This window comes from Protopterus annectens, chromosome 6.part0, assembly GCF_019279795.1.
Source record: "Protopterus annectens isolate FY-2018-M chromosome 6.part0, PAN1.0, whole genome shotgun sequence".
NCBI classification, from domain to species: Eukaryota; Metazoa; Chordata; order Ceratodontiformes; family Protopteridae; genus Protopterus; species Protopterus annectens.
In genome coordinates this window covers 1,076,356,241-1,076,372,549 of record NC_056737.1, presented here as the reverse complement: position 1 = coordinate 1,076,372,549, position 16,309 = coordinate 1,076,356,241, and the positions used below count along the sequence as shown (strand labels likewise).

Here is a 16,309-nt window from a genome sequence, read left to right as displayed (position 1 = left end):
ACATGCAATGCTATGCCATAACAAAATCCAGAATGAGGTCCTGCAGTTCTTCCAATTGTGAGCAATGGATAAACATGTAACCCACACTACAATTTCAAAGACATTTAATTTAACTCAGAAAATGGGCAATATTGAATGTATGGCAAAGAAAATGTAAAGATGGCCTGATTTATGATGGGAAAGATGACCCTCTCATTATCATGAGCAGTGGATTGTATCGAGGAATAATTCTATTTTGTGTGTTTGGCAGTATGTAGGTATTTGAATGTACAAAAGTATCTTCCATCCAATATTCACATACATGGACTTCAAAGACTGTAACATACCTATCTGCATAAATAAGTAAAACAATTATATATACCTATAAATAACATATATAACTACCTATATACATGAAAATTTATAGATATACGTATACATATATGTGTGTGTCTATATATATATATATATATGTGTGTGTGTGTGTGTGTGTGTGTGTGTGTATATATATATATATATATATATATATATATATATATATATATATATATATATACACACACACACATGGTTTCACTTTATATACTCAAAATGCTATAATGTCGAATTTTAGCATTTCGAGTACATGAAGTCAAAACTTTAGAATAGCGAAAGTACATAAGTGTGAATGCGAATGTCCAATTTGCACTTACGCAGTGATGCTACATTACGGGAAGTGTTTCTTTGGGATGTTTGTGTTCAGACTCTCAGGTGAGTGAGTGTATGTGAGCGTGTATGTAACTTATGTTTATGTGTGATGTGTGTGTGTGTGCGCAAGAGACTGTAGAATGTGTGTGTTTTTTTTTTTCTCTGTGCGATCTCAGGTGTGGGGAGTGCAGGACCCCCTGCATTTGTTTAGTGTAGGTATGTGTCTGTGTGGTATTTTGTTGTGTTTATGTTTTTTGTGGTGTAGGTGTTGTGGTTTATGTGTGGTGTAGTGTATGTTGTGTGTTCGGGTTTGTGATTTCGGCTTTGTGGGGTTTCGGTGTTTTGATGGTTTTGGCTTTATTTGCCCTCTGCTTGACATGTATGGGCAGTCTCTTCCAGAGTATGGGGAGTCTCTGGGTCAGGAACCTATTTCTTCAGCATGTTTTGTTTATTGTGATGACAAGGTTTAGATCACTGGAGTGTGTGGCTCTGAGGGATTGGGATTTCTTTAAGTGGAGCATGTCTAACAACTCAGGGTTTGACATGGCCTTGTATGATAAGCAGAGATCACCTCTGAGTAGACTATGCCACAGAGCATAGCTGAAGTTTTTTTAGACTGTCAGCATAGGGCATCTGCTTTAGGCCTGTGATTCTTTTAGTGAGGTATTTCTGCAGCCTTTCCATCTGTTGCAGATGTCTTGTGAGGTACCAAACGGGACGTTGTACTCTATAATGGGTCTAATGAGGGATGAGTACTGTGGGACAATGCCCTCCTTTTTTATGGATGGAAAGCCCTTAGTGATGAGGTGTGCCACATAGAAGGGTGCTTCAGTTCTAAAAGGAGTGCCACATAGAAGGGTGCTTCAGTTCTAAAAGGTATCTGTTATGTTGCCGCCTGGGAAGAAGGTAGCTTTGGATTCTGTCCTAACAGTCAGATTGGATGGATGATGTAGGATATGGACATCATGTACTTATTGTAACACTGCATCTTTTTTATTGTAGTCTGTCTACAATTATATCCCAGCCTCTTTCCTCCCACTAAATTGCACTTTTCTTCACAGTTTACAGCAGCATCTAGAACCTTACTTTTATCTCTCTGTTTCATCTTTCTCTCATATGTTCTCATAGAATAGTCGTTCCATTCAGACAAACTTTATCTAAAGCTAGAAGAGGCAGAAGAGGTTATGGCAGGGGAAAAAAATTAAAAGAACTTGAGGATAAGGACACTAGCAGCTGGCCAGATCAAATCTGACCTGACAAGCAGTTCCATATCTAATGGTCATATTATAGAATTAGAATGAAAAGGATTCATCATTATGGTAAGTGCATAACTTCTATTTTTATTTGTATCTGTGTTTGTCTTCTATACTATTGTAGGTTCTATATCGTAATGTCAAAAGCTGACAAGTTCGAAGCACTAAACTGCGAACTTGAAAGTTCAAAGTCTAATAACGTTGAAACGTAGAATGGAGATTGCCATAGAGTGCGGGAAGGGAAGATTTCCCTTTACTGTACTGCGACCATTAGAGTTGGTATATTTAAGTAGCGGGGGTGCAGGGGGCTTTCCTGCATGACCATTTTTTTGTTTGTTTGTTTTGACATTCGACATTATCAGATTTTGAACTTTCAAGTTCAAAGTTTAGTGCTGAACTTGTGCTTCAAACTTGTCAGCTTTCGACAATCTGATATAGACCCCCTATTATGATAGGTTTTGTCAGGCTAGTTTTTGTGTTGGGAACTGAGAAAATAGCATTTACTGTTATGAATATATTGTACAAATTACGATGAGGATTTGCTGCATACTTGCAGAAAAGTTTATATAACAACATAGATGTAGGTGTGCTGACAGCAGTGGCGTATACAGCTACTATAAAATGTATTCAGCATGCATTATGTTTAGCAGACAGTGAAACAACCACATGCACAATGAGTATTATGGTGTTTGTTATATATTCCTGGTGGTTCTTGGGGTCTGGGTAGGATGTATATAGTTAATGTTTGTTTTTTTTTTTTACTTTTAATTATTTAAGGAAGAGTGCATTATCACATAGTAGTGGTTAGTAATGTGGTTATGTACTGCTTCAAGAAGTGTATAGTTATGTTCCTGTTTTCATTGTTGCTTATTACACAAGTATCTTCAGTGTGCATTATACAAAGTTGTACGCCCCTAGGATGGGCATGCACAGTGCTAACTTATTATGACTGATATTATAGGAATAGTATTGTATCTACATGACAAAAGACTCCTGGATAATATACAAATTAGTGGTGGTGATATCACATAGTTGTGTAACAATACAAACCACTAACTATCACAGTTGGATTGTCAGTTCTATTTACCTACATATTTTTTTGTCGCGTACCACAAGCATGTCTTGTTAAGCTTTGCTTCTCAAAAGTGTAGTACAACATCCAGCAAAATCATAAGAGCATAAGTCGTTACATACCTCCAGCATATGTGAATTAGTGACTACAGTACCCATCACACTGCACCATGAAAGTGTAAATAACCTTCACTTGTATACTAAAGTGAGTTTTAGGAGGAACAATGCCCATAAAACACTACTCCATTAACAACTCGGCAACAATGACACAATATCTATCTATATATTAAACATAATAAAAAGAAGCTACCACTGTAAACCTCCAAACTATTATTTTGTATACCCATAATGTTTCATACAAGGGAATGCTAATTTTTTTGCATGTGCATAATGGTGAATTTATTTTATATACGTGTGTATGCTGCTGGTGTGAGTAAGCTGACTTTGCAGGACAAATGTATGCTTCTTTGAAGTAAGATGGAATATTTTACTGTGATTACTAGGCGATTGTCTAAAACAAGCATTAATTACTGTGATTGCCATTAACCTTATTTTTTTACGACAGTCAGACATCTAGTTGTACAGTCAGTAAAGTGATTATAATTCACTGATACAGAGACCATTGTGAAACAACCAACTTGCCCCAGCTGTTGTTTGATCACTGTTGAACATCAGCAACTGATCTGGTGTGGCAGTATAACTTATGCTTGTATGTGTATGTTGGGGAGGGGGGTTACTTTGTATTTGAGTAACTAGTTGTCCACAATTTATTTTACTTACCATCATGAACACCAGCCTTGTGCATGCTAGGTGGGTATCTTTGCTGGTTTATCAGGAGCAGGATGTGTGTGAAAGTAACTGTTCATTGGCACATTGTAAAGTTTTGTTCCAGTTGAGTTCTTAGCTGTGGATTTTGTCTTTAAGAATTAGGCATGTCCTTGTCCCTGAATGATTTTACCCTTATGCTTTGGTGACCTGGTGTTGTTCCAGTTTCCCTGAAGGTGAGCATGCTGTATGTGTATCTTGTGATAGACTTGCCTTTTCAGGAGTAGTGTCAGTGAATATGTCTGTAAAAATATCAATAATTTTATCGATGGATGCAAACAGCAACACCAGGCACTTGCATAACTCTTCTAGTATTAGTAAAAATGCAGATAAAAAGTAATTACCTGTCAAAAATAAGGCATATAACACCACACTGATCATTCAGACCCTTAGAGGTCTAGGGGTCTGGTGGTCCCCACAGCCTAGACTGTATAAAGGAATTTTGACATGAGCTTAATAGTAGCTTCTGCCTTCAGTCACACCTTTATCAAACCAGCCCTGCTCAGAGGTGTGCAAAGAAGGTTGCCCTAGTTTGTGTTGGGGTCATGGGCAGTGGGGTTGTCATTTATTTTACTTTTCTACACATATTGTGTATAAGCAAGGTCACTATAAGCTTGTGTGAGGGGCAGTGTGCTGTCTAGGTACAATAAGTTTGAATACATTATTTTGATCATTATTTTTCTCTTTCTTCAAACATTCAACATGCACACACAGACAGACAGACAACTATCTTGGGCAGTGGTTAGAAGACATGTTAATATACACCTGACTGCAACAGGTTGAAATATGTCACCGTATTCTATTTGTCTTTCAGTTTTGTCCCAGCCTAACATCAGAAGAAAGCTACCTTTTGGGTAGGTATGAGGAGGCATGCTGCGTGTATATGTGACAGCAGCCTCTTGAAATGCATGACTGGCATTTGTGGATTTGTTTTCATCTTAATTGAACATCAGAGATGCAGAGGATTTATGTATTCTGACAAATATTTGCTTTCTTAGTTTATTATAAGCTACCGCTTTATGGACTTTGGATATTAAGTCTTGGTACAACTTACTTATTTCTTGAAAGAAAAATGTAAAGCCAAATTTCTTTTCTTATTCATGATTTTTGTTCAATCAATCACTGAATCAAAAGGATGGAAAATGCACTAAAATTCACCTCAGAGCATCTACAACCCCATGACTTCTGGTGGCCACACTACCTCCAACTTAATTCTTTTATTTCCTATACAGTTATTACTGTGCAGTCTTGGCCCATTATTATGTGTTAAAAGGATGCCAAGAGAAGTAAAGCTGAACAGTAACCCACTGAATTTAATTTCTTAGTTATGATTCTTGTTTTGGTCATCATTGGATGAAAAGTCGTAAAAAAAAAAAATCCTCTAAAATATACTTCAAAGCATCTAGAAAACCATGGCTTCTAGAAAAATCTGAAGGGTACGGCCAAATGAGAGAAAAGGAAGAAAAAAGTTTTTTTGTTTTATGGTGTGGGGAGGCAAGGGTGGGGTAAATGGGGAGGTCTTCAGGATGTGTGCGAAGTAAGCAGTAGACATCAGGGTGCCATGAAAACCCTTCACCTAAATTACCGTTTTTGTTATGGCTGGCCCTATACATGTGGTTGCTGTAATGGGGCATACTTGCAACTAAATGACAGTCACTGTGGATGTCCTTGTCTTGGATGGGTGAACTTAGTGTGGTACAGAGGCCTATTGTAATATAGGAGCATTGTAACTACAGTTCAGTCTGTGGATACTATTCCTTAAGCTTTCTGACATGAGCTAGGGGGTTATTTAGAAGGGGTGACAGCAATACAGTGATATTTATATTGGAAGGTCCCACATAAATGAGACAAAATTCCTACAGTTAACTGTTGATGTGAATATTGGCTCTAGGAGATTATCACTGTTGATGTGACACCCCAACCCCACATGCAAAACATAAAAAATCAGGTTTATATAGCTATCTACTCATCCAAACCCCCCTTTTCCCATTTTTGCAGCAGTCAGGGTGTCACTTCAATAGTGACGATCATCCTGAAAATAATTGTGGGTTCTGTTCTTTGGGTCTGGCACCCAAACATTCAGATCTATAGGGTGAGGGGGGGGGATTCATTCAAATCATTAGAAAACTGCCCATTTGATTGCTGGAATTTAGTACCCAGATTATCTTACATGTGGCCTACTTCTACATCTGTACCAGAGTCAGGGTGATGTGGTAACATATTCATCTGTTGACGTCTAGTAGGTAAATCTGAGAAATGAAAATTTTTAGGTATATGGTATGATGTAGAGTTTAGCCGTTATAGTTCCTCAGAAGTTTCTCCTTATGATTTGTAATAGATTTATATTTATCTTCTACATTTAAACAATTTGACCTTACCTATATTTATTTAAATCAGAAAGTAAATTATCAACAATCTTATTATTTAAAAGAGTAATTTAATCAAATAATCTGAGTTGAATTCCATTCAGTAATAAAATTCATGAGCTCTAATCCATTCCTATCAAACATGCTAATTAGCTCATTGAATTCAGTAATGTTCCTCTGTAGTCCGTTAGGAAATTTAAAAAGTCTTAATTCCTTAGGTACTCTTTTTTTATTTAAACTTTCATTTAAAAACTGTTTAGCTGTAAATTGTGTACTTTCAGTAACTTTTCACCAACACAAGTGGTTGTTTTTGCACAGTAGTGTGTTCTTTATATATAATATGTAACTAGACCGTGCGTATTCGACTACTCTAAGGCTCGAAGTCATAAGTTTATACACGAGGCATTGCACCATCAAGTTGAATTCCGCATTTGAGAAACTATTGATTGCTTTTGTCTCTGTCACTGAAGTCGTAAAGCCTATGTTATTGTAAATATTGTTTCTTCTAACACACTGAATTATGTGTTGCTGAAAGTTTTGTATACATTAAGCTTATGTTTTTGAAATTATTACTACTGCACATACTGAGCATGCATTACAATTGTGGTGCTGAAAATATTGCCTCCTAGTCAGTCTTAAGAAGACCCTCCATCTAATCTCATTTTTAAGTGTTTATGTTGGATTTTAAGGGATGTAGTACACTCTCTTCTTTCTGTTTTTCATTCCCCCTATCCAGGGACTTTACCTGCTCTTGCTCTTTTTGGCTCTTTTTGACTCAGCACAGCTCTAAATTCCTCACTGCTACTTTAAAATACATTACTGCCCAGTAGTCCTCACTGCTGTCTTTATTTTCTCCTTGTTTCTCCTATGTCTTACTCATTTAATATCCTGTTCACTAAAACTGACCTAACCTTTTCTCTCTCTCTCCCTCTTTGCAGGTCTCCAGCCAGAAAAAAAATTATATAAAGTATACATATCTGCAAAACCCCCTGTTAGTCTGAGTGAAATTTCGACTCTGAAGTAGAAGTACTCCATGGTACCTTGGGAAAATCCTGCTGCTGCTTTTTGACCAAGTCTCAATCTGTGTGTTTCTTTAAAAAATGCAGCACATCACTGGGACACCTCTGGCACCCCCCCCCCCCCACATTTCTTATTTACTGTATATCTTCTCCAGCCTGCATATTAGATTAGCTGTCGGTAATAAACCCACACTTAATGTTCTGTAAGCTTACTGAGCTGTCATATTTCATTATTTTTTTTCAATTAGTTTTTGACTATCTTTTTACCTTTACAGAAATGTATAAGTTCACAGTTTGAACTTTAAATTGTTTTTTTTTTTTCTGTTGCTGCAAACAGAATCCAGGCTCAATCCACTCCATTCACCACCGCTGCACTCAGGCTAACTCCACTCCCCTACCCTGCCACCATTCACACACACACACACTTTTCTCAGACTTATACACTCAACTCTGACACTCCCACTCCTTCCCCTTAACCAGTCTACACTATCCAGTCTAGTTCTCACCAATCCTACCTCCCACTTAATCTATCCAATTTCTGTTCTCTGTCTAATCTGACCATATCTATACACTTCTTCTTTAGACTTTTTCATTTACTTTTTTCTCTAGACTTCTCCTAAAATGGTGATGACTTCCACCAAACATATTACTTTTACTCTCCACACTTCATTTCTTTTATATGCCTATATCTCTACACACTGTAACAATCTGCACATCATAGTTACCCACTCCCCAACCTATCCAGACATCCACCACCCCTTATACCTCCACACATCTTTATCATATCACCTCATCTATTTAACAGCTCTTGCACTCATCTCATCCTATTCACAGCCTGGGTAGCTCAGTCGGTAGAACATCAGACTCTTAATCTGAGAGTCCAGGGTTCAAGCCCCTGCTTGGGCGTGTGTTTCTATTATGTAAGGGGACCTTCATTGTGTCACTACTAGACAGAGGCACAGTATTCTAAATTTATTCTGTACATTTTTTGTACCATTTCATGGGGTGGCAAAAGCCACATCACTATGGCTAGGCTTACAAATGCCCCAGGACAGATAGCCTAGTACTATACTATGAAACTATGAAAGTTGTTCACTCAAATTCCTTCTCCAACTCTTTGTACAGATTCCTGAGATTTCTTAATAAACTGAAGTGCACACATCTTACCTTGAAAAACTACATACTTGTATGGGGAGACATACACCCCAATCCAGGTCTACCATCCCATCCTCTGCTTGCCTCCCTTATAGATGCACCTATTTCAACTTGTATAAATGACCTGCACTATAATACCTCTTGACCTTTTAATACTAAATTGTAACGTAAGAAGCGTATTAAATAAGTTCATACTCACCCCATATATCCATTTTAACTGAAACCTGGCTTAAACCACACATTTTGATTCAGGAAATTCTACCCCTAGGATACAATATCCAAAGACAAGATAGAACCCTCAAACATGCTGGGGGATTAGCAATAATATATAAAGACCATTTAAAACTAGAACGTCTCAGCACCCACCCACCCCCAGTTAGTTCAAACACAGAAATACACTTGTCTTCAAATAACCCCTCATAAGAATATTATCATCATAGCCATCTACCTTCCCCAGGCAACAACCTGTCTGCTATTGAAGATATACTAACCTGGTCCTCCTCAACACTAAGACAAGAAACTGTTATAATGGGTGATTTTAACCTTGACTTGGACACTTGGTTCTCATAATCCCTCTAACCATAAAAATCTCTATGGCTTTAACCAGTTAATTCTCAGTCCCACTAGGGTTGACAAATATACTAATAAACATTCCATCCTTGACTGGTCCCTTTATAATTCAAATCCAGACTTATCTCTCTGGGTGTCTTCCAGACATCCTGAATGATCATCTACCAACATACCTGCTAAGAAAACACTCCTGTACCTCTAGAGAAATAACATACAAACCTATCCACAATTAAACTAACTTTACTCCAGAAACCTTTACCACACTTCTCCATCAAGTCAACTGGTCCCCTCTAAATCATCTCCACCTTGACCAAGCAGTTCAATGAAACATTTCTCATTATCTTAAATAGGAGGGCTTCCCTTAGAAGAGCATGCATAAAAAACAGACACATTCTCTGGCTTTCTGCTGACACAAAAATTCTCCTCAGACAAAGAGACAAAGCATGGCATAATTACCAACACTTAAAAAACTCAACCACCGTACAAAACTACCGACAGCTTCGTAACTTAGCAAAAAAACAAATCAAGTATGATAAAAAACAACACTACAATAATCCGAAATAGGCACCGTAATAACCCAAGGAAATTTTGGGGTGACATTAACCAACTCCTAAAACCTGGTCAGGCCATTACCCCTACTCCAAATACTACAAACTCCCATGACAACATTACAACACAGTTTAACAATTACTTTGTAAACTCTATACTATCTTTACAATTCCCAATTCTCTCTACCCACAAAAAATGCTGATTCCTTCACTAGTCAGCCTATACAAACTCATTACATAAAAAAAAAAACTCGTATCCAAACTGAAATGCTCTTCCACTGGTGTTGACCAACTTCGCAATGAATATCCTAAACTGTCTGCAGGTGCTATTGTTTACCCTATATCCATCCTTATAAATCGGTCTATTCCCAGGTAATCCCTCTTCATAAAGGTGCCACTTCCACTGATTTTTCTAACTATACGCCCATAGCCATCCTCTCCCCTCTAGCAAAAATACTGGAAAAATGCATTCACTCACAACTTCTCAATTACCTCCTAAAAACAACCTTTTGTCTCCCACCCAACATGGCTTCTGACTTAAACATAGTACAACAACTGCCCTAATTAGCTTTGTAAATACAGTGAACCAATATAGGAACAATGGATTACTTACCTCCTCTATATTTCTCAATCTGTCAAAGGCCTTTGATATGGTATTCCACAAAAAAACACATGCTCGAGCTAGCCTCCCTTAACCTCTGTCATTCTACCCTTACCTGGTTCATTAGTTACTTAACCAACCATCAACGAGCAGTTAAATGGCAAAACCAACTCTCTCCTCTCCTCTTCCTATCTCTGTCAGTGTACCCAAATGTTCCATTCTTGGTCCCCTTCTTTTCACCATATTTACAAATAGACTCAACTCAGCCATCTAATATACTACATTGGTTCAATATGTGGGCGACTCTTCCCTCACATGGTCTGCTCCATCACTACCTGCTCTACTCAACAAAACCCAACAATCCTTTCTGGACATAGTAAAATACTTTAATACCTCACAACTAATTCTTAATGCTTCAAAAACAAAACTTATGCTTTTCTCCAGTAGTAAAAAAGTCATGTACCCTACTTTCACGATTTACTCATCTAACAATATCCGTATTGAACCTGTTGATTATAAAGATATTAGGAGTCACCATTGAAAAGACCTCAAATTTGATAAACACCTATCCCTAACTATCAAGAAAGTGGGCTCCCTGTACAGAGTAAAGTCCTTCCTAACCGACTGCACCAGGCATGCCATCTGCAGAACTCACCTTCTAACTACCCTCTTATATGCCTCACCCATTTTCACTAACTTAAGAAAATGTGACCTAAACAAACTAGAATCCTGCTACTACAAAGTAGCTAGATTTGCTTCTAAGCAACCTGCAAGAACTCATCACTGTAAGGTACTACACTAACTCTGCTGGTTAGAACTCCCACACCTGCTAACTGTTAAACAACTAGTTCTAAATCATTCTACCATCTACTACCCGAACAACTGCCCATTTTTAAGCAGCCTAGTTAAGCCTTACTCCAGTAGTAGAACACTGAGATCTTCCAGTAAATTGTTCTTGAAGGTCAACAAATCCAGCAATAGCTATGGGGATTTGCTATATTCATACAAACTTGCCAAAACTTGGAATGATATACCCCAAGACATACTTAACACAAATAATACAAGTTCAAACAACTTCTTAGAGAACACCTTAACACTTGGCTTTGCTCCTGCACTAAACCTGATTAGCAGTTCTAAACCTGCTCTTTACCTTGCTTTCCCTCCTGTACTTAATGTACCCTCTTTTTGGATCTCTCCCCTAACTTTCTCCATCCTTTAACCTCCTTCTCCTGTCCCGGTTGCCTGGTTACCTTCCTTTTTCCTACCAGTCAACTGCATTGTTCTCAACCTAAAATGAGTAATGATTGTGTATATTTATGTAATAATTGATCAAAAGGTTTTTCTGTTTGGTCAAAACGTTTATTAATGGTCACCGTGCTACTTTTGTTTTTTTGTTTGTTATTTTACCTTTATAATGTCATATTAATTTTTTCTTCCTGTATTTTGTTCTGCATGTACTATGTTTATGAAAAAACTGGTTTGTTATGTTTACATTGTAGTTCATGGAGCTTTTGTCCCTGGGCCTTCTCTGAAAATGGGCCTTTTTAGACCCAGTCAGTCTCCCGGTAAACAAATTTCATTTATTTAACATTTGAATTTTATTTATTTTATTTATTTAACATTTGTTTACCAGGAAAGTCTAACTTGGAACAAAACCAATTTTCTGTGGAGACCTGGCGATAAACACTCCAGACGCATGTCTTTGAAATGTGGAAAGAAAACGGAGCATCCAGAGGAAACCCACATGAAAGCAGGGAGGACATACAGACTCCGCACAGAAGGTACTCTAGCCAAGAATCAAACCTGCTACCACTAAACCATTGTGCCATCCAGTAAGAAAAATAAAATAAATGCCCAATTAGTGTAGACAAGCTACCTTCCTGTGTCAGAAAAGTGTCCAAGTTGTAATTTTCAAACCTCAAATCTTTTTTTACCAGTTATTTAAGTTCTTGTTAAAATTCCTCATATTATTGTCGGCTGAAGTTGGTCTCGACTGAATGGACTCTGTCTCCATGTTAGAATTCACTGAACAAATCACTTCTGGCCCATTTTTGAAACATCATACAGCTTCTCCAGCAATTTGGTCAGTACTAACTTGTTTTTGAAATGAGGTGATGAATTTGAAGCTAATAATTCCAATGTGTTGTTGAGTAGTGTATACTGTTGGGAGATCAGAGCAATAAGTTATGTAAGATATCCCTGCTGTGTTGGTTCTTTAGTGGTATGATCCACAAACAAAGAAAGAGGTGGTGAACCAGAAATGGAGTGGATCAGGGAATCCATAGGTGTAAAGACTTAGTAAGCACACTGCCACATTCCCAAACACACTGATTAAAAAACACAAAAGAAGAGAACATGTGTCTGTGCAGCCCAAAAGGAGAAAAAAAAGTAAAAATGTACATGCTTCATTAGTTATAAAATATGGCACTTTTGTACAAGAGATTAAAGATGTGATTATGCATAACTAGAACATGTTTAAAATTGATCCACAGTTATTCATCTTGGTTGGGAGAAACCTTAAATGTATTTTGGAAAAATCAGAAAAGATAAATAAGTACATGTTCAAAGTCGTACCCACAGTTGTGGGACATGCAATCAATGCCCATTTATATTGGGCTGTGATTGTATTGTACTGTTGGACCAAAGAATAAATTTAGCAAAGGGGAAATTGTTCCACTAAAGGGGTGGTATATGTGGCTCTATGTTTGGGATGTACAAGTTTCTATGTAGGTAAAACAGAGACCTGCATAGATGCATATATGAACATAATTATGGTATTTTGAGAGAAAATATAAATAGTTCTCTTTTTTAACGCACATTGATGTGTTTATACTACACAAAATTCCATTTTGGAATTTTAGAAGTGGTCACACCCAATGAGTGGGGAGGTGATTGGGAAAACACATTGCAAATTAAAAAATTTTTTTAGCAGTTAAGTTTAGCTGCATGTAATCTAGCAGGGCTAAATGAACATCTTTTTATAGTCCCTTGGTTGTGGTTAAAAGTGAGAGATTATGGAGTTTTAATAGTTTGGTCGATTTTACTTCATTTATATTGTTCAATTTAACTGGTTGTCTAAATTATTAATTTTGAATATACATATATATTTTTTAACAACTACATTTTTGGGTTTATTGATAAAAGACTTATTGAATGTCATTGGGCATAGTTTTGGGGATATTTGTTGTAATAATGATTATTATTTATATATATTTTTTACTATATAGATAATACTAATTCAATAAAGCTATATTGCACTTTGGTGATTTCACATTCTGTTGTTCCTTTAAGGTAAATGGTTTTCAAGTCATATGACTGCTTCATATATTTAAATGAGAAAACTAGTGTGAATTATGGTTCAAATGAAGTCCGGTTATGCTGTGGGTAAAAGCTGTTAACCTTATGTTCATACTAATAAACCTTTCGGGAGTATATGAAGTTGTTTATATTTTATTGTATTCAAAGTGGTCGTAAAGATGTTTAGCCTAGTTTGACGGCTGGCACACTGCATGAGCTCTGGTTCTTGTTTTTTGTCCTTTTTGGGCTGCACAGACACATGTCCTCTTCTTCAATCTGCCGTTACAACAGACAATTGTAAAATGATCATCACTGTACCGCCTGCAGTGGAAAATATGTGCACGAGATCAGCACATACAAAAGACATGACAATAACAACTCTTTGGATATGTAACTGGTGCTGCATTATGGGAAGCATGTAAAAACATTTGCAGTTACTGAACTCAACTGTATAAACATTCATAAATAGAAACAAAAAGCCAAGTAAAATGGAGCAACCACAGCAGCAAACAGAGAAGCCAAACCTCTCTCCTATTGTTGCTTCTCTATTCAGTGTATTCATTCTATGCTGATGGCATGATTGCATCTTCTGTCCTCAGCACCTGTAGGAAGATACAAAGAGGAGAAGAATATTAAAAAATACAGCAATATGTGTCTTATGCAGTTGTACATAAACATAAATCATAGGCTGGATAATGACATAATTTCAAAAAATAATATTGTAAGTCAAGGCAAATGTATGTCTCTGGATGACAGTTGGCTGACGAGTACAAGCTGGGGACAATCATTAACTCCCCCAACAATGTAAATATCCTTCAGGGGGGGTCTAGATCAGACAAATGATTGGTGTCAGAACCATGGCATAAATATAAATGCAAAAATGCATTATCATACCCTTTGGGAAGTCAGATACCCCTGCAAACTACATCATCAATTGCACACCCCTTATAGTAGACTTAGAGGTGAGACAGCTGGGTAAACAGATAAATAGTAGCCTGAACTTTGACCGCCATGTGTCCACAGTGGTGAGGGAATCCTTTTTTTGGACACAACTTATAAGTAAGGGTATGGCATCCGGGTCCAAGGAAATTATAGTCCCTGTGTGCTCAGCCCTCGTTAGACCAATAATTAAGTACAGTGCAACATTTGGCATGTAGTAGACTAGGCACCTTAAAATAACAGCAGGAGTGAACTCAGAGGTTCCTCGCAAAGAAGCTACAGGGTGCAAACAACATGGAATATATGGATAGGGGTGACCTATGCCTGACCTACAAGGCACTCAGAAATCCAGCCCTGATGGAGCGGCTACACATCTGTAAGTCAAGCAGCACAAGGGTCACCTGATCTAGGGGTCTATAGTCAGTGACTCAAACAAAACATGCTAGAGAGACAGATGTGTTTCAGAGATTGCCCCTTCTTTGGATCAGGCTTCATATTCAGATTAAGCAGAACCCTTTCCTGGCCCTTTTCAAATGCAGTTTGGTCAATGGATGGAGAATCACAAGTTCACCCCTGGGGTAGTGCCTATAGCTTTTACATACCTCTCAACTGCACAGATGTTCACAGAATGTCCAGATTTTTGCCTCATATTTTTGGTCTGTTTCTCATAAATTTGTGGTTTTCTGGCAAATAATTGGCTAGTCATTGAGGGTTGAAGTCATAAAAATCATAGCACTTATTAGAGCTTCAGACTTCATACCCTTCAGAAAAATTCATGCTAATTTAAAATGTGTTCTATCTACTTCCTAAGTTTGTAAGAGCAATATTTAAAAACTGTCCCTATTTTTGGGCCTTTGTTCCCCCATTATTTTTGGCTTTGTCCAGATTTCTTGCTCTAAGAGGATGAGAGGTATGATACCTTATGGACAGGGGCAATCTCTAAGATGCTTAATGCACAGGCACAAATCCATGTTATCCTCATGCCTCTAGGGGCCATATATTGGATAAAATTGGGTTATATTGGCTAGACTTGTAAGGGTTCTTAAACCATTAGCCTAGTAATCTCCTATGAACCTGTGAATATTAAACGTAAAGATATTAACACATTTCATCAAGTCCATGTACCATAACCATGCAGAAGTAGATACACATGCGGAATTATCTTGCACAGAAGGATACCTCAGAATAACCTAGAAGATGCTGACTTTGAACCTACAACAGTATCCTGTGCCTGCATGATAGCCCAGAACCCTACCTGCCTAATTATACATGCAATGCTATGCCATAACAAAATCCAGAATGAGGTCCTGCAGTTCTTCCAATTGTGATCAATGGATAAACATGTAACCCACACTACAATTTCAAAGACATTTAATTTAACTCAGAAAATGGGCAATATAGAATGTATGGCAAAGAAAATGTAAAGATGGCCTGATTTATGATGGGAAAGATGACCCTCTCATTATCATGAGCAGTGGATTGTATCGAGGAATAATTCTATTTTGTGTGTTTGGCAGTATGTAGGTATTTGAATGTACAAAAGTATCTTCCATCCAATATTCACATACATGGACTTCAAAGACTGTAATATACCTATCTGCATAAATAAGTAAAACAATTATATATACCTATAAATAACATATATAACAACATATATAATTACCTATATACATTAACATTTATAGATATATGTATACATATATGTGTGTGTCTATATATATATATATATATGTGTGTGTGTGTGTGTGTGTGTGTGTGTGTATATTTATATATATATATATGTATATATATATATATATATATATATATATATATATATATATATATACACATGGTTTCACTTTATATACTCAAAATGCTATAATGTCGAATTTTAGCATTTCGAGTACATGAAGTCGAAACGTTAGAATAGCGAAAGTACATAAGCGTGAATGCGAATGTCCAATTCGCACTTACGCAGTGATGCTACATTACGGGAAGTGTTTCTTTGGGATGTTTG

General features: G+C 37.1%; 1 non-coding gene across 1 annotated transcript; it reads left to right on the top strand.

Moving 5' to 3' along the window:
* Nucleotides 1–8,033: 8,033 nt before the first annotated feature.
* TRNAK-CUU lies at nt 8,034–8,106 on the top strand. The gene has a single exon. It is a non-coding gene; the product is annotated as a tRNA-Lys (tRNA).
* The last annotated feature ends 8,203 nt before the right edge of the window (nt 8,107–16,309 follow it).